At 41.4% G+C, this 18,596-nt stretch overlaps 10 non-coding genes across 10 annotated transcripts; all 10 read left to right on the top strand.

The window, feature by feature from the left end:
* The first annotated feature begins 504 nt into the window (after positions 1–504).
* Positions 505–582, top strand: LOC134485372 (small nucleolar RNA SNORD115). The gene has a single exon (XR_010063411.1). It is a non-coding gene; the product is annotated as a small nucleolar RNA SNORD115 (small nucleolar RNA).
* Positions 583–2,342: 1,760 nt separating this feature from the next.
* On the top strand, positions 2,343–2,420 carry LOC134485371 (small nucleolar RNA SNORD115). The gene has a single exon (XR_010063410.1). It is a non-coding gene; the product is annotated as a small nucleolar RNA SNORD115 (small nucleolar RNA).
* A 1,760-nt stretch (positions 2,421–4,180) lies between these two features.
* On the top strand, positions 4,181–4,258 carry LOC134485370 (small nucleolar RNA SNORD115). Its single transcript, XR_010063409.1, has one exon. It is a non-coding gene; the product is annotated as a small nucleolar RNA SNORD115 (small nucleolar RNA).
* Positions 4,259–6,018: 1,760 nt separating this feature from the next.
* Positions 6,019–6,096, top strand: LOC134485369 (small nucleolar RNA SNORD115). The gene has a single exon (XR_010063408.1). It is a non-coding gene; the product is annotated as a small nucleolar RNA SNORD115 (small nucleolar RNA).
* A 1,760-nt stretch (positions 6,097–7,856) lies between these two features.
* LOC134485368 (small nucleolar RNA SNORD115) lies at positions 7,857–7,934 on the top strand. The gene has a single exon (XR_010063407.1). It is a non-coding gene; the product is annotated as a small nucleolar RNA SNORD115 (small nucleolar RNA).
* Positions 7,935–9,693: 1,759 nt separating this feature from the next.
* On the top strand, positions 9,694–9,771 carry LOC134485367 (small nucleolar RNA SNORD115). The gene has a single exon (XR_010063406.1). It is a non-coding gene; the product is annotated as a small nucleolar RNA SNORD115 (small nucleolar RNA).
* Positions 9,772–11,531: 1,760 nt separating this feature from the next.
* LOC134485366 (small nucleolar RNA SNORD115) lies at positions 11,532–11,609 on the top strand. The gene has a single exon (XR_010063405.1). It is a non-coding gene; the product is annotated as a small nucleolar RNA SNORD115 (small nucleolar RNA).
* A 1,760-nt stretch (positions 11,610–13,369) lies between these two features.
* On the top strand, positions 13,370–13,447 carry LOC134485365 (small nucleolar RNA SNORD115). Its single transcript, XR_010063404.1, has one exon. It is a non-coding gene; the product is annotated as a small nucleolar RNA SNORD115 (small nucleolar RNA).
* A 1,760-nt stretch (positions 13,448–15,207) lies between these two features.
* On the top strand, positions 15,208–15,285 carry LOC134485364 (small nucleolar RNA SNORD115). Its single transcript, XR_010063403.1, has one exon. It is a non-coding gene; the product is annotated as a small nucleolar RNA SNORD115 (small nucleolar RNA).
* A 1,760-nt stretch (positions 15,286–17,045) lies between these two features.
* LOC134485363 (small nucleolar RNA SNORD115) lies at positions 17,046–17,123 on the top strand. Its single transcript, XR_010063402.1, has one exon. It is a non-coding gene; the product is annotated as a small nucleolar RNA SNORD115 (small nucleolar RNA).
* The last annotated feature ends 1,473 nt before the right edge of the window (positions 17,124–18,596 follow it).

Below are 18,596 nucleotides of genomic sequence, written 5' to 3'. Positions count from 1 at the left end.
GTCCTTCCAATATTACTCAGGTAAATTCACCTTTGCCTTGGTTTCTGACAATGTTTAGCAATTGAAAGATTTGATCGGTGTATATGACAAAGAGCATGTGTCATCCCCTTCATCAATTATTTGGTTTTGGGTACCTATTGACCTATTGATCGCTTAGGGAAGTAACTTTCCATGTGTTGGGAATGTCAGCATGGAAGTGGATGTTGCAAGAGTGATTCTGCTAAGTGGCATCATACATTAGACTTCTTAAACAGCCTCCTTAAAATTAATATGATTGTATGAACTGAAGGGATACAATTGCCCTCACATCTTGCTCTTTCCTTTTTAGAGAGGACAGTCTTCAAATTCAAGCTAGGTCTACCCTTATTCCACACAAGAGCGCTGTGCCCTTGTACCCTCTGCACTTGCAAGTGAGGATTCAAATTCTGAGGCAGTGTTGGCAGCCAAGGTAAGCAATGGTGCAGGTGAAATTACATTATTGACAGTTGTGTCCTACCTGTGTCTGGGTCAATGATGACAACAGAAAGTCAAGAACAGAATGATGACATAAAAATCATGCTCAATAGGATTACGCTGAGGCCCAACCAGGGAGCCAGGGTAACAAGCACTACTTAGTCTCTTTGAGGACCACTTGCGGGACTCATCTGAGCTGCTCTGATGACCTTGTGCTCTTTTCCCTCTGTGGGAACCTGGACAATCTTAGTGCAACTGTGCTGGCAAACACTGCCTGCCAACTAGCACCTAATCTCATAATCTGCTTGTGTGCAAGTCTGCAACACCAACCCTGTCATCATTACCCTCTCTGCTCTGATGTCTTGCAGTCACCTGGCATCACCCCTGTGGTCCAGTGGATCACTATTCCCAGGTGAGTGAAATGATCACGATTAATGGATTGAAATTCCTATGAGATATTCCTCAGTATTTTGACCAATAATTTCAGCCCATCAAAGGTTTCTTAATTAAAAATAATGCAAACCCAGTCAGAAATGAATTTCACTTCTCAGTATGTTTTGTCCCTTTGAACTGCACTATTAAAAATGTAGAGAAGTTCCTTTCTACCTGTAGTTCATACAGCCATAAAATTGAATATCTTGGAAGAGATCCTAGATGATACTATCTACACAAATGGAGGGATCTGGAATATGAATATACCTTTTGAATTTGGAGAAATTTCAGTCCACACACAGGCTCACAAATCAAAGCTGGTGCACAGAGATGGATTTGCAATGGCAAGGGGAACCCAGGAATAAGACTTTAGTTTAGAGATGAAGAAATTGGCGATAAATTTTCTGCATCAAAAGACACTCCAAGAATTATTGCCCCAAAGGGAGCTTCGCGAAATTTTTCACGAAACTCTCAGGCCACAGGGAACCTAGCCAGTAGGGTAGATTGAAGTTGAAGGTGTGGCTTTGGCTATCAATTCCCTTCTATGTGTCATCACACAGCTTCATTCTTGATCTTACTAAAATTTACTTCAGTATTCATCAGAAAACAAATGCTATCAAGGAGATGGTTTCTGGAGCTCTTGGGACAGAGGAACGTGATGTCAATGGGATACTTGCAAACACCAACTGATCTAGTCACACGAATTTTGGTCACATTCTGAGTTTCATCACATGGCAATCACTGAGTGCTAATGCTCAGGGATTCATGGTCAAAATACTTGTTGCTTTCCTCTGGGCAACAGATTCTCTTCAGCATTCACTTACCAGCTGTGGGAACTGATTGTTACCATACAGTACGGAAATGGGGAAGAATGAACATAGCCTAGCACATAAGTCTGAAATGCACAAGTCTCATGAAAATTTGATTAAAGTATACGTAACTGTTCGTGTATTGTCCTTCCAATATTACTCAGGTAAATTCACCTTTGCCTTGGTTTCTGACAATGTTTAGCAATTGAAAGATTTGATAGGTGTATATGATCAAGAGCATGTGTCATCCCCTTCATCAATGATTTGGTTTTGGGTACCTATTGACCTAAAGATCTCTTAGGGAAGTAACTTTCCATGTGTTGGGAATGTCAGCATGGAAGTGGATGTTGCAAGAGTGATTCTGCTAAGTGGCATCATACATTAGACTTCTTAAACAGCCTCCTTAAAATTAATATGATTGTATGAACTGAAGGGATACAATTGCCCTCACATCTTGCTCTTTCCTTTTTAGAGAGGACAGTCTTCAAATTCAAGCTAGGTCTACCCTTATTCCACACAAGAGCGCTGTGCCCTTGTACCCTCTGCACTTGCAAGTGAGGATTCAAATTCTGAGGCAGTGTTGGCAGCCAAGGTAAGCAATGGTGCAGGTGAAATTACATTATTGACAGTTGTGTCCTACCTGTGTCTGGGTCAATGATGACAACAGAAAGTCAAGAACAGAATGATGACATAAAAATCATGCTCAATAGGATTACGCTGAGGCCCAACCAGGGAGCCAGGGTAACAAGCACTACTTAGTCTCTTTGAGGACCACTTGCGGGACTCATCTGAGCTGCTCTGATGACCTTGTGCTCTTTTCCCTCTGTGGGAACCTGGACAATCTTAGTGCAACTGTGCTGGCAAACACTGCCTGCCAACTAGCACCTAATCTCATAATCTGCTTGTGTGCAAGTCTGCAACACCAACCCTGTCATCATTACCCTCTCTGCTCTGATGTCTTGCAGTCACCTGGCATCACCCCTGCGGTCCAGTGGATCACTATTCCCAGGTGAGTGAAATGATCACGATTAATGGAGTGAAATTCCTATAAGATATTCCTCAGTATTTTGACCAATAATTTCAGCCCATCAAAGGTTTCTTAATTAAAAATAATGCAATCCCAGTCAGAAATGAATTTCACTTCTCAGTATGTTTTGTCCCTTTGAACTGCACTATTAAAAATGTAGAGAAGTTCCTTTCTACCTGTAGTTCATACAGCCATAAAATTGAATATCTTGGAAGAGATCCTAGATGATACTATCTACACAAATGGAGGGATCTGGAATATGAATATACCTTTTGAATTTGGAGAAATTTCAGTCCACACACAGGCTCACAAATCAAACTGGTGCACAGAGATGGATTTCCAATGGCAAGGGGAACCCAGGAATAAGACTTTAGTTTAGAGATGAAGAAATTGGCGATAAATTTTCTGCATCAAAAGACACTCCGAGAATTATTGCCCCAAAGGGAGCTTCGCGAAATTTTTCACGAAACTCTCAGGCCACAGGGAACCTAGCCAGTAGGGTAGATTGAAGTTGAAGGTGTGGCTTTGGCTACCAATTCCCTTCTATGTGTCATCACACAGCTTCATTCTTGATCTTACTAAAATTTACTTCAGTATTCATCAGAAAACAAATGCTATCAAGGAGATGGTTTCTGGAGCTCTTGGGACAGAGGAACGTGATGTCAATGGGATACTTGCAAACACCAACTGATCTAGTCACACGAATTTTGGTCACATTCTGAGTTTCATCACATGGCAATCACTGAGTGCTAACGCTCAGGGATTCATGGCCAAAATACCTGTTGCTTTCTTCTGGGCAACAGATTCTCTTCAGCATTCACTTACCAGCTGTGGGAACTGATTGTTACCATGCAGTATGGAAATGGGGAGGAATGAACATAGCCTAGCACATAAAATCTGAAATGCACAAGTCTCATGAAAATTTGATTAAAGTATACGTAACTGTTCGTGTATTGTCCTTCCAATATTACTCAGGTAAATTCACCTTTGCCTTGGTTTCTGACAATGTTTAGCAATTGAAAGATTTGATCGGTGTATATGACAAAGAGCATGTGTCATCCCCTTCATCAATGATTTGGTTTTGGGTACCTATTGACCTATTGATCGCTTAGGGAAGTAACTTTCCATGTGTTGGGAATGTCAGCATGGAAGTGGATGTTGCAAGAGTGATTCTGCTAAGTGGCATCATACATTAGACTTCTTAAACAGCCTCCTTAAAATTAATATGATTGTATGAACTGAAGGGATACAATTGCCCTCACATCTTGCTCTTTCCTTTTTAGAGAGGACAGTCTTGAAATTCAAGCTAGGTCTACCCTTATTCCACACAAGAGCGCTGTGCCCTTGTACCCTCTGCACTTGCAAGTGAGGATTCAAATTCTGAGGCAGTGTTGGCAGCCAAGGTAAGCAATGGTGCAGGTGAAATTACATTATTGACAGTTGTGTCCTACCTGTGTCTGGGTCAATGATGACAACAGAAAGTCAAGAACAGAATGATGACATAAAAATCATGCTCAATAGGATTACGCTGAGGCCCAACCAGGGAGCCAGGGTAACAAGCACTACTTAGTCTCTTTGAGGACCACTTGCGGGACTCATCTGAGCTGCTCTGATGACCTTGTGCTCTTTTCCCTCTGTGGGAACCTGGACAATCTTAGTGCAACTGTGCTGGCAAACACTGCCTGCCAACTAGCACCTAATCTCATAATCTGCTTGTGTGCAAGTCTGCAACACCAACCCTGTCATCATTACCCTCTCTGCTCTGATGTCTTGCAGTCACCTGGCATCACCCCTGCGGTCCAGTGGATCACTATTCCCAGGTGAGTGAAATGATCACGATTAATGGATTGAAATTCCTATAAGATATTCCTCAGTATTTTGACCAATAATTTCAGCCCATCAAAGGTTTCTTAATTAAAAATAATGCAATCCCAGTCAGAAATGAATTTCACTTCTCAGTATGTTTTGTCCCTTTGAACTGCACTATTAAAAATGTAGAGAAGTTCCTTTCTACCTGTAGTTCATACAGCCATAAAATTGAATACCTTGGAAGAGATACTAGATGATACTATCTACACAAATGGAGGGATCAGGAATATGAATATACCTTTTGAATTTGGAGAAATTTCAGTCCACACACAGGCTCACAAATCAAAGCTGGTGCACAGAGATGGATTTCCAATGACAAGGGGAACCCAGGAATAAGACTTTAGTTTAGAGATGAAGAAATTGGCGATAAATTTTCTGCATCAAAAGACACTCCGAGAATTATTGCCCCAAAGGGAGCTTCGCAAATTTTTCACGAAACTCTCAGGCCACAGGGAACCTAGCCAGTAGGGTAGATTGAAGTTGAAGGTGTGGCTTTGGCTACCAATTCCCTTCTATGTGTCATCACACAGCTTCATTCTTGATCTTACTAAAATTTACTTCAGTATTCATCAGAAAACAAATGCTATCAAGGAGATGGTTTCTGGAGCTCTTGGGACAGAGGAACGTGATGTCAATGGGATACTTGCAAACACCAACTGATCTAGTCACACGAATTTTGGTCACATTCTGAGTTTCATCACATGGCAATCACTGAGTGCTAACGCTCAGGGATTCATGGCCAAAATACCTGTTGCTTTCTTCTGGGCAACAGATTCTCTTCAGCATTCACTTACCAGCTGTGGGAACTGATTGTTACCATGCAGTATGGAAATGGGGAGGAATGAACATAGCCTAGCACATAAAATCTGAAATGCACAAGTCTCATGAAAATTTGATTAAAGTATACGTAACTGTTCGTGTATTGTCCTTCCAATATTACTCAGGTAAATTCACCTTTGCCTTGGTTTCTGACAATGTTTAGCAATTGAAAGATTTGATCGGTGTATATGACAAAGAGCATGTGTCATCCCCTTCATCAATGATTTGGTTTTGGGTACCTATTGACCTATTGATCGCTTAGGGAAGTAACTTTCCATGTGTTGGGAATGTCAGCATGGAAGTGGATGTTGCAAGAGTGATTCTGCTAAGTGGCATCATACATTAGACTTCTTAAACAGCCTCCTTAAAATTAATATGATTGTATGAACTGAAGGGATACAATTGCCCTCACATCTTGCTCTTTCCTTTTTAGAGAGGACAGTCTTCAAATTCAAGCTAGGTCTACCCTTATTCCACACAAGAGCGCTGTGCCCTTGTACCCTCTGCACTTGCAAGTGAGGATTCAAATTCTGAGGCAGTGTTGGCAGCCAAGGTAAGCAATGGTGCAGGTGAAATTACATTATTGACAGTTGTGTCCTACCTGTGTCTGGGTCAATGATGACAACAGAAAGTCAAGAACAGAATGATGACATAAAAATCATGCTCAATAGGATTACGCTGAGGCCCAACCAGGGAGCCAGGGTAACAAGCACTACTTAGTCTCTTTGAGGACCACTTGCGGGACTCATCTGAGCTGCTCTGATGACCTTGTGCTCTTTTCCCTCTGTGGGAACCTGGACAATCTTAGTGCAACTGTGCTGGCAAACACTGCCTGCCAACTAGCACCTAATCTCATAATCTGCTTGTGTGCAAGTCTGCAACACCAACCCTGTCATCATTACCCTCTCTGCTCTGATGTCTTGCAGTCACCTGGCATCACCCCTGCGGTCCAGTGGATCACTATTCCCAGGTGAGTGAAATGATCACGATTAATGGATTGAAATTCCTATAAGATATTCCTCAGTATTTTGACCAATAATTTCAGCCCATCAAAGGTTTCTTAATTAAAAATAATGCAATCCCAGTCAGAAATGAATTTCACTTCTCAGTATGTTTTGTCCCTTTGAACTGCACTATTAAGAATGTAGAGAAATTCCTTTCTACCTGTAGTTCATACAGCCATAAAATTGAATATCTTGGAAGAGATCCTAGATGATACTATCTACACAAATGGAGGGATCTGGAATATGAATATACCTTTTGAATTTGGAGAAATTTCAGTCCACACACAGGCTCACAAATCAAAGCTGGTGCACAGAGATGGATTTCCAATGGCAAGGGGAACCCAGGAATAAGACTTTAGTTTAGAGATGAAGAAATTGGCGATAAATTTTCTGCATCAAAAGACACTCCAAGAATTATTGCCCCAAAGGGAGTTTCGCGAAATTTTTCACGAAACTCTCAGGCCACAGGGAACCTAGCCAGTAGGGTAGATTGAAGTTGAAGGTGTGGCTTTGGCTACCAATTCCCTTCTATGTGTCATCACACAGCTTCATTCTTGATCTTACTAAAATTTACTTCAGTATTCATCAGAAAACAAATGCTATCAAGGAGATGGTTTCTGGAGCTCTTGGGACAGAGGAACGTGATGTCAATGGGATACTTGCAAACACCAACTGATCTAGTCACACGAATTTTGGTCACATTCTGAGTTTCATCACATGGCAATCACTGAGTGCTAATGCTCAGGGATTCATGGTCAAAATACTTGTTGCTTTCCTCTGGGCAACAGATTCTCTTCAGCATTCACTTACCAGCTGTGGGAACTGATTGTTACCATACAGTACGGAAATGGGGAAGAATGAACATAGCCTAGCACATAAGTCTGAAATGCACAAGTCTCATGAAAATTTGATTAAAGTATACGTAACTGTTCGTGTTTTGTCCTTCCAATATTACTCAGGTAAATTCACCTTTGCCTTGGTTTCTGACAATGTTTAGCAATTGAAAGATTTGATCGGTGTATATGACAAAGAGCATGTGTCATCCCCTTCATCAATGATTTGGTTTTGGGTACCTATTGACCTATTGATCGCTTAGGGAAGTAACTTTCCGTGTGTTGGGAATGTCAGCATGGAAGTGGATGTTGCAAGAGGGATTCTGCTAAGTGGCATCATACATTAGACTTCTTAAACAGCCTCCTTAAAATTAATATGATTGTATGAACTGAAGGGATACAATTGCCCTCACATCTTGCTCTTTCCTTTTTAGAGAGGACAGTCTTGAAATTCAAGCTAGGTCTACCCTTATTCCACACAAGAGCGCTGTGCCCTTGTACCCTCTGCACTTGCAAGTGAGGATTCAAATTCTGAGGCAGTGTTGGCAGCCAAGGTAAGCAATTGTGCAGGTGAAATTACATTATTGACAGTTGTGTCCTACCTGTGTCTGGGTCAATGATGACAACAGAAAGTCAAGAACAGAATGATGACATAAAAATCATGCTCAATAGGATTACGCTGAGGCCCAACCAGGGAGCCAGGGTAACAAGCACTACTTAGTCTCTTTGAGGACCACTTGCGGGACTCATCTGAGCTGCTCTGATGACCTTGTGCTCTTTTCCCTCTGTGGGAACCTGGACAATCTTAGTGCAACTGTGCTGGCAAACACTGCCTGCCAACTAGCACCTAATCTCATAATCTGCTTGTGTGCAAGTCTGCAACACCAACCCTGTCATCATTACCCTCTCTGCTCTGATGTCTTGCAGTCACCTGGCATCACCCCTGCGGTCCAGTGGATCACTATTCCCAGGTGAGTGAAATGATCACGAATAATGGATTAAATTCCTATAAGATATTCCTCAGTATTTTGACCAATAATTTCAGCCCATCAAAGGTTTCTTAATTAAAAATAATGCAATCCCAGTCAGAAATGAATTTCACTTCTCAGTATGTTTTGTTCCTTTGAACTGCACTATTAAAAATGTAGAGAAGTTCCTTTATACCTGTAGTTCATACAGCCATAAAATTGAATATCTTGGAAGAGATCCTAGATGATACTATCTACACAAATGGAGGGATCTGGAATATGAATATACCTTTTGAATTTGGAGAAATTTCAGTCCACACACAGGCTCACAAATCCAAGCTGTTGCACAGAGATGGATTTCCAATGGCAAGGGGAACCCAGGAATAAGACTTTAGTTTAGAGATGAAGAAATTGGCCATAAATTTTCTGCATCAAAAGACACTCCAAGAATTATTGCCCCAAAGAGAGCTTCGCGAAATTTTTCACGAAACTCTCAGGCCACAGGGAACCTAGCCAGTAGGGTAGATTGAAGTTGAAGGTGTGGCTTTGGCTACCAATTCCTTCTATGTGTCATCACACAGCTTCATTCTTGATCTTACTAAAATTTACTTCAGTATTCATCAGAAAACAAATGCTATCAAGGAGATGGTTTCTGGAGCTCTTGGGACAGAGGAACGTGATGTCAATGGGATACTTGCAAACACCAACTGATCTAGTCACACGAATTTTGGTCACATTCTGAGTTTCATCACATGGCAATCACTGAGTGCTAACGCTCAGGGATTCATGGCCAAAATACCTGTTGCTTTCTTCTGGGCAACAGATTCTCTTCAGCATTCACTTACCAGCTGTGGGAACTGATTGTTACCATGCAGTATGGAAATGGGGAGGAATGAACATAGCCTAGCACATAAAATCTGAAATGCACAAGTCTCATGAAAATTTGATTAAAGTATACGTAACTGTTCGTGTATTGTCCTTCCAATATTACTCAGGTAAATTCACCTTTGCCTTGGTTTCTGACAATGTTTAGCAATTGAAAGATTTGATCGGTGTATATGACAAAGAGCATGTGTCATCCCCTTCATCAATTATTTGGTTTTGGGTACCTATTGACCTATTGATCGCTTAGGGAAGTAACTTTCCATGTGTTGGGAATGTCAGCATGGAAGTGGATGTTGCAAGAGTGATTCTGCTAAGTGGCATCATACATTAGACTTCTTAAACAGCCTCCTTAAAATTAATATGATTGTATGAACTGAAGGGATACAATTGCCCTCACATCTTGCTCTTTCCTTTTTAGAGAGGACAGTCTTCAAATTCAAGCTAGGTCTACCCTTATTCCACACAAGAGCGCTGTGCCCTTGTACCCTCTGCACTTGCAAGTGAGGATTCAAATTCTGAGGCAGTGTTGGCAGCCAAGGTAAGCAATGGTGCAGGTGAAATTACATTATTGACAGTTGTGTCCTACCTGTGTCTGGGTCAATGATGACAACAGAAAGTCAAGAACAGAATGATGACATAAAAATCATGCTCAATAGGATTACGCTGAGGCCCAACCAGGGAGCCAGGGTAACAAGCACTACTTAGTCTCTTTGAGGACCACTTGCGGGACTCATCTGAGCTGCTCTGATGACCTTGTGCTCTTTTCCCTCTGTGGGAACCTGGACAATCTTAGTGCAACTGTGCTGGCAAACACTGCCTGCCAACTAGCACCTAATCTCATAATCTGCTTGTGTGCAAGTCTGCAACACCAACCCTGTCATCATTACCCTCTCTGCTCTGATGTCTTGCAGTCACCTGGCATCACCCCTGCGGTCCAGTGGATCACTATTCCCAGGTGAGTGAAATGATCACGATTAATGGATTGAAATTCCTATGAGATATTCCTCAGTATTTTGACCAATAATTTCAGCCCATCAAAGGTTTCTTAATTAAAAATAATGCAATCCCAGTCAGAAATGAATTTCACTTCTCAGTATGTTTTGTCCCTTTGAACTGCACTATTAAAAATGTAGAGAAGTTCCTTTCTACCTGTAGTTCATACAGCCATAAAATTGAATATCTTGGAAGAGATCCTAGATGATACTATCTACACAAATGGAGGGATCTGGAATATGAATATACCTTTTGAATTTGGAGAAATTTCAGTCCACACACAGGCTCACAAATCAAAGCTGGTGCACAGAGATGGATTTCCAATGGCAAGGGGAACCCAGGAATAAGACTTTAGTTTAGAGATGAAGAAATTGGCGATAAATTTTCTGCATCAAAAGACACTCCAAGAATTATTGCCCCAAAGGGAGCTTCGCGAAATTTTTCACGAAACTCTCAGGCCACAGGGAACCTAGCCAGTAGGGTAGATTGAAGTTGAAGGTGTGGCTTTGGCTATCAATTCCCTTCTATGTGTCATCACACAGCTTCATTCTTGATCTTACTAAAATTTACTTCAGTATTCATCAGAAAACAAATGCTATCAAGGAGATGGTTTCTGGAGCTCTTGGGACAGAGGAACGTGATGTCAATGGGATACTTGCAAACACCAACTGATCTAGTCACACGAATTTTGGTCACATTCTGAGTTTCATCACATGGCAATCACTGAGTGCTAATGCTCAGGGATTCATGGTCAAAATACTTGTTGCTTTCCTCTGGGCAACAGATTCTCTTCAGCATTCACTTACCAGCTGTGGGAACTGATTGTTACCATACAGTACGGAAATGGGGAAGAATGAACATAGCCTAGCACATAAGTCTGAAATGCACAAGTCTCATGAAAATTTGATTAAAGTATACATAACTGTTCGTGTATTGTCCTCCCAATATTACTCAGGTAAATTCACCTTTGCCTTGGTTTCTGACAATGTTTAGCAATTGAAAGATTTGATCGGTGTATATGACAAAGAGCATGTGTCATCCCCTTCATCAATGATTTGGTTTTGGGTACCTATTGACCTATTGATCGCTTAGGGAAGTAACTTTCCATGTGTTGGGAATGTCAGCATGGAAGTGGATGTTGCAAGAGTGATTCTGCTAAGTGGCATCATACATTAGACTTCTTAAACAGCCTCCTTAAAATTAATATGATTGTATGAACTGAAGGGATACAATTGCCATCACATCTTGCTCTTTCCTTTTTACAGAGGACAGTCTTCAAATTCAAGCTAGGTCTACCCTTATTCCACACAAGAGCGCTGTGCCCTTGTACCCTCTGCACTTGCAAGTGAGGATTCAAATTCTGAGGCAGTGTTGGCAGCCAAGGTAAGCAATGGTGCAGGTGAAATTACATTATTGACAGTTGTGTCCTACCTGTGTCTGGGTCAATGATGACAACAGAAAGTCAAGAACAGAATGATGACATAAAAATCATGCTCAATAGGATTACGCTGAGGCCCAACCAGGGAGCCAGGGTAACAAGCACTACTTAGTCTCTTTGAGGACCACTTGCGGGACTCATCTGAGCTGCTCTGATGACCTTGTGCTCTTTTCCCTCTGTGGGAACCTGGACAATCTTAGTGCAACTGTGCTGGCAAACACTGCCTGCCAACTAGCACCTAATCTCATAATCTGCTTGTGTGCAAGTCTGCAACACCAACCCTGTCATCATTACCCTCTCTGCTCTGATGTCTTGCAGTCACCTGGCATCACCCCTGCGGTCCAGTGGATCACTATTCCCAGGTGAGTGAAATGATCACGATTAATGGATTGAAATTCCTATAAGATATTCCTCAGTATTTTGACCAATAATTTCAGCCCATCAAAGGTTTCTTAATTAAAAATAATGCAATCCCAGTCAGAAATGAATTTCACTTCTCAGTATGTTTTGTCCCTTTGAACTGCACTTTTAAAAATGTAGAGAAGTTCCTTTCTACCTGTAGTTCATACAGCCATAAAATTGAATACCTTGGAAGAGATACTAGATGATACTATCTACACAAATGGAGGGATCTGGAATATGAATATACCTTTTGAATTTGGAGAAATTTCAGTCCACACACAGGCTCACAAATCAAAGCTGGTGCACAGAGATGGATTTCCAATGACAAGGGGAACCCAGGAATAAGACTTTAGTTTAGAGATGAAGAAATTGGCCATAAATTTTCTGCATCAAAAGACACTCCGAGAATTATTGCCCCAAAGGGAGCTTCGCAAATTTTTCACGAAACTCTCAGGCCACAGGGAACCTAGCCAGTAGGGTAGATTGAAGTTGAAGGTGTGGCTTTGGCTACCAATTCCCTTCTATGTGTCATCACACAGCTTCATTCTTGATCTTACTAAAATTTACTTCAGTATTCATCAGAAAACAAATGCTATCAAGGAGATGGTTTCTGGAGCTCTTGGGACAGAGGAACGTGATGTCAATGGGATACTTGCAAACACCAACTGATCTAGTCACACGAATTTTGGTCACATTCTGAGTTTCATCACATGGCAATCACTGAGTGCTAACGCTCAGGGATTCATGGCCAAAATACCTGTTGCTTTCTTCTGGGCAACAGATTCTCTTCAGCATTCACTTACCAGCTGTGGGAACTGATTGTTACCATGCAGTATGGAAATGGGGAGGAATGAACATAGCCTAGCACATAAAATCTGAAATGCACAAGTCTCATGAAAATTTGATTAAAGTATACGTAACTGTTCGTGTATTGTCCTTCCAATATTACTCAGGTAAATTCACCTTTGCCTTGGTTTCTGACAATGTTTAGCAATTGAAAGATTTGATCGGTGTATATGACAAAGAGCATGTGTCATCCCCTTCATCAATTATTTGGTTTTGGGTACCTATTGACCTATTGATCGCTTAGGGAAGTAACTTTCCATGTGTTGGGAATGTCAGCATGGAAGTGGATGTTGCAAGAGTGATTCTGCTAAGTGGCATCATACATTAGACTTCTTAAACAGCCTCCTTAAAATTAATATGATTGTATGAACTGAAGGGATACAATTGCCCTCACATCTTGCTCTTTCCTTTTTAGAGAGGACAGTCTTCAAATTCAAGCTAGGTCTACCCTTATTCCACACAAGAGCGCTGTGCCCTTGTACCCTCTGCACTTGCAAGTGAGGATTCAAATTCTGAGGCAGTGTTGGCAGCCAAGGTAAGCAATGGTGCAGGTGAAATTACATTATTGACAGTTGTGTCCTACCTGTGTCTGGGTCAATGATGACAACAGAAAGTCAAGAACAGAATGATGACATAAAAATCATGCTCAATAGGATTACGCTGAGGCCCAACCAGGGAGCCAGGGTAACAAGCACTACTTAGTCTCTTTGAGGACCACTTGCGGGACTCATCTGAGCTGCTCTGATGACCTTGTGCTCTTTTCCCTCTGTGGGAACCTGGACAATCTTAGTGCAACTGTGCTGGCAAACACTGCCTGCCAACTAGCACCTAATCTCATAATCTGCTTGTGTGCAAGTCTGCAACACCAACCCTGTCATCATTACCCTCTCTGCTCTGATGTCTTGCAGTCACCTGGCATCACCCCTGCGGTCCAGTGGATCACTATTCCCAGGTGAGTGAAATGATCACGATTAATGGATTGAAATTCCTATGAGATATTCCTCAGTATTTTGACCAATAATTTCAGCCCATCAAAGGTTTCTTAATTAAAAATAATGCAATCCCAGTCAGAAATGAATTTCACTTCTCAGTATGTTTTGTCCCTTTGAACTGCACTATTAAAAATGTAGAGAAGTTCCTTTCTACCTGTAGTTCATACAGCCATAAAATTGAATATCTTGGAAGAGATCCTAGATGATACTATCTACACAAATGGAGGGATCTGGAATATGAATATACCTTTTGAATTTGGAGAAATTTCAGTCCACACACAGGCTCACAAATCAAAGCTGGTGCACAGAGATGGATTTCCAATGGCAAGGGGAACCCAGGAATAAGACTTTAGTTTAGAGATGAAGAAATTGGCGATAAATTTTCTGCATCAAAAGACACTCCAAGAATTATTGCCCCAAAGGGAGCTTCGCGAAATTTTTCACGAAACTCTCAGGCCACAGGGAACCTAGCCAGTAGGGTAGATTGAAGTTGAAGGTGTGGCTTTGGCTATCAATTCCCTTCTATGTGTCATCACACAGCTTCATTCTTGATCTTACTAAAATTTACTTCAGTATTCATCAGAAAACAAATGCTATCAAGGAGATGGTTTCTGGAGCTCTTGGGACAGAGGAACGTGATGTCAATGGGATACTTGCAAACACCAACTGATCTAGTCACACGAATTTTGGTCACATTCTGAGTTTCATCACATGGCAATCACTGAGTGCTAATGCTCAGGGATTCATGGTCAAAATACTTGTTGCTTTCCTCTGGGCAACAGATTCTCTTCAGCATTCACTTACCAGCTGTGGGAACTGATTGTTACCATACAGTACGGAAATGGGGAAGAATGAACATAGCCTAGCACATAAGTCTGAAATGCACAAGTCTCATGAAAATTTGATTAAAGTATACGTAACTGTTCGTGTATTGTCCTTCCAATATTACTCAGGTAAATTCACCTTTGCCTTGGTTTCTGACAATGTTTAGCAATTGAAAGATTTGATCGGTGTATATGATCAAGAGCATGTGTCATCCCCTTCATCAATGATTTGGTTTTGGGTACCTATTGACCTATTGATCGCTTAGGGAAGTAACTTTCCATGTGTTGGGAATGTCAGCATGGAAGTGGATGTTGCAAGAGTGATTCTGCTAAGTGGCATCATACATTAGACTTCTTAAACAGCCTCCTTAAAATTAATATGATTGTATGAACTGAAGGGATACAATTGCCATCACATCTTGCTCTTTCCTTTTTACAGAGGACAGTCTTCAAATTCAAGCTAGGTCTACCCTTATTCCACACAAGAGCGCTGTGCCCTTGTACCCTCTGCACTTGCAAGTGAGGATTCAAATTCTGAGGCAGTGTTGGCAGCCAAGGTAAGCAATGGTGCAGGTGAAATTACATTATTGACAGTTGTGTCCTACCTGTGTCTGGGTCAATGATGACAACAGAAAGTCAAGAACAGAATGATGACATAAAAATCATGCTCAATAGGATTACGCTGAGGCCCAACCAGGGAGCCAGGGTAACAAGCACTACTTAGTCTCTTTGAGGACCACTTGCGGGACTCATCTGAGCTGCTCTGATGACCTTGTGCTCTTTTCCCTCTGTGGGAACCTGGACAATCTTAGTGCAACTGTGCTGGCAAACACTGCCTGCCAACTAGCACCTAATCTCATAATCTGCTTGTGTGCAAGTCTGCAACACCAACCCTGTCATCATTACCCTCTCTGCTCTGATGTCTTGCAGTCACCTGGCATCACCCCTGCGGTCCAGTGGATCACTATTCCCAGGTGAGTGAAATGATCACGATTAATGGATTGAAATTCCTATAAGATATTCCTCAGTATTTTGACCAATAATTTCAGCCCATCAAAGGTTTCTTAATTAAAAATAATGCAATCCCAGTCAGAAATGAATTTCACTTCTCAGTATGTTTTGTCCCTTTGAACTGCACTATTAAAAATGTAGAGAAGTTCCTTTCTACCTGTAGTTCATACAGCCATAAAATTGAATACCTTGGAAGAGATACTAGATGATACTATCTACACAAATGGAGGGATCTGGAATATGAATATACCTTTTGAATTTGGAGAAATTTCAGTCCACACACAGGCTCACAAATCAAAGCTGGTGCACAGAGATGGATTTCCAATGACAAGGGGAACCCAGGAATAAGACTTTAGTTTAGAGATGAAGAAATTGGCCATAAATTTTCTGCATCAAAAGACACTCCGAGAATTATTGCCCCAAAGGGAGCTTCGCAAATTTTTCACGAAACTCTCAGGCCACAGGGAACCTAGCCAGTAGGGTAGATTGAAGTTGAAGGTGTGGCTTTGGCTACCAATTCCCTTCTATGTGTCATCACACAGCTTCATTCTTGATCTTACTAAAATTTACTTCAGTATTCATCAGAAAACAAATGCTATCAAGGAGATGGTTTCTGGAGCTCTTGGGACAGAGGAACGTGATGTCAATGGGATACTTGCAAACACCAACTGATCTAGTCACACGAATTTTGGTCACATTCTGAGTTTCATCACATGGCAATCACTGAGTGCTAACGCTCAGGGATTCATGGCCAAAATACCTGTTGCTTTCTTCTGGGCAACAGATTCTCTTCAGCATTCACTTACCAGCTGTGGGAACTGATTGTTACCATGCAGTATGGAAATGGGGAGGAATGAACATAGCCTAGCACATAAAATCTGAAATGCACAAGTCTCATGAAAATTTGATTAAAGTATACGTAACTTTTCGTGTATTGTCCTTCCAATATTACTCAGGTAAATTCACCTTTGCCTTGGTTTCTGACAATGTTTAGCAATTGAAAGATTTGATCTGTGTATATGACAAAGAGCATGTGTCATCCCCTTCATCAATGATTTGGTTTTGGGTACCTATTGACCTATTGATCGCTTAGAGAAGTAACTTTCCATGTGTTGGGAATGTCAGCATGGAAGTGGATGTTGCAAGAGTGATTCTGCTAAGTGGCATCATACATTAGACTTCTTAAACAGCCTCCTTAAAATTAATATGATTGTATGAACTGAAGGGATACAATTGCCCTCACATCTTGCTCTTTCCTTTTTAGAGAGGACAGTCTTGAAATTCAAGCTAGGTCTACCCTTATTCCACACAAGAGCGCTGTGCCCTTGTACCCTCTGCACTTGCAAGTGAGGATTCAAATTCTGAGGCAGTGTTGGCAGCCAAGGTAAGCAATGGTGCAGGTGAAATTACATTATTGACAGTTGTGTCCTACCTGTGTCTGGGTCAATGATGACAACAGAAAGTCAAGAACAGAATGATGACATAAAAATCATGCTCAATAGGATTACGCTGAGGCCCAACCAGGGAGCCAGGGTAACAAGCACTACTTAGTCTCTTTGAGGACCACTTGCGGGACTCATCTGAGCTGCTCTGATGACCTTGTGCTCTTTTCCCTCTGTGGGAACCTGGGCAATCTTAGTGCAACTGTGCTGGCAAACACTGCCTGCCAACTAGCACCTAATCTCATAATCTGCTTGTGTGCAAGTCTGCAACACCAACCCTGTCATCATTACCCTCTCTGCTCTGATGTCTTGCAGTCACCTGGCATCACCCCTGCGGTCCAGTGGATCACTATTCCCAGGTGAGTGAAATGATCACGATTAATGGATTGAAATTCCTATAAGATATTCCTCAGTATTTTGACCAATAATTTCAGCCCATCAAAGGTTTCTTAATTAAAAATAATGCAATCCCAGTCAGAAATGAATTTCACTTCTCAGTATGTTTTGTCCCTTTGAACTGCACTATTAAGAATGTAGAGAAGTTCCTTTCTACCTGTAGTTCATACAGCCATAAAATTGAATATCTTGGAAGAGATCCTAGATGATACTATCTACACAAATGGAGGGATCTGGAATATGAATATACCTTTTGAATTTGGAGAAATTTCAGTCCACACACAGGCTCACAAATCAAAGCTGGTGCACAGAGATGGATTTCCAATGGCAAGGGGAACCCAGGAATAAGACTTTAGTTTAGAGATGAAGAAATTGGCGATAAATTTTCTGCATCAAAAGACACTCCAAGAATTATTGCCCCAAAGGGAGTTTCGCGAAATTTTTCACGAAACTCTCAGGCCACAGGGAACCTAGCCAGTAGGGTAGATTGAAGTTGAAGGTGTGGCTTTGGCTACCAATTCCCTTCTATGTGCGTTCACACAGCTTCATTCTTGATCTTACTAAAATTTACTTCAGTATTCATCAGAAAACAAATGCTATCAAGGAGATGGTTTCTGGAGCTCTTGGGACAGAGGAACGTGATGTCAATGGGATACTTGCAAACACCAACTGATCTAGTCACACGAATTTTGGTCACATTCTGAGTTTCATCACATGGCAATCACTGAGTGCTAATGCTCAGGGATTCATGGTCAAAATACTTGTTGCTTTCCTCTGGGCAACAGATTCTCTTCAGCATTCACTTACCAGCTGTGGGAACTGATTGTTACCATACAGTACGGAAATGGGGAAGAATGAACATAGCCTAGCACATAAGTCTGAAATGCACAAGTCTCATGAAAATTTGATTAAAGTATACGTAACTGTTCGTGTATTGTCCTTCCAATATTACTCAGGTAAATTCACCTTTGCCTTGGTTTCTGACAATGTTTAGCAATTGAAAGATTTGATCGGTGTATATGACAAAGAGCATGTGTCATCCCCTTCATCAATGATTTGGTTTTGGGTACCTATTGACCTATTGATCGCTTAGGGAAGTAACTTTCCGTGTGTTGGGAATGTCAGCATGGAAGTGGATGTTGCAAGAGGGATT

Source organism: Rattus norvegicus, chromosome 1, assembly GCF_036323735.1.
Source record: "Rattus norvegicus strain BN/NHsdMcwi chromosome 1, GRCr8, whole genome shotgun sequence".
In the NCBI taxonomy this organism is placed as follows: Eukaryota; Metazoa; Chordata; class Mammalia; order Rodentia; family Muridae; genus Rattus; species Rattus norvegicus.
This window is presented reverse-complemented; position numbering and strand designations above follow the sequence as displayed.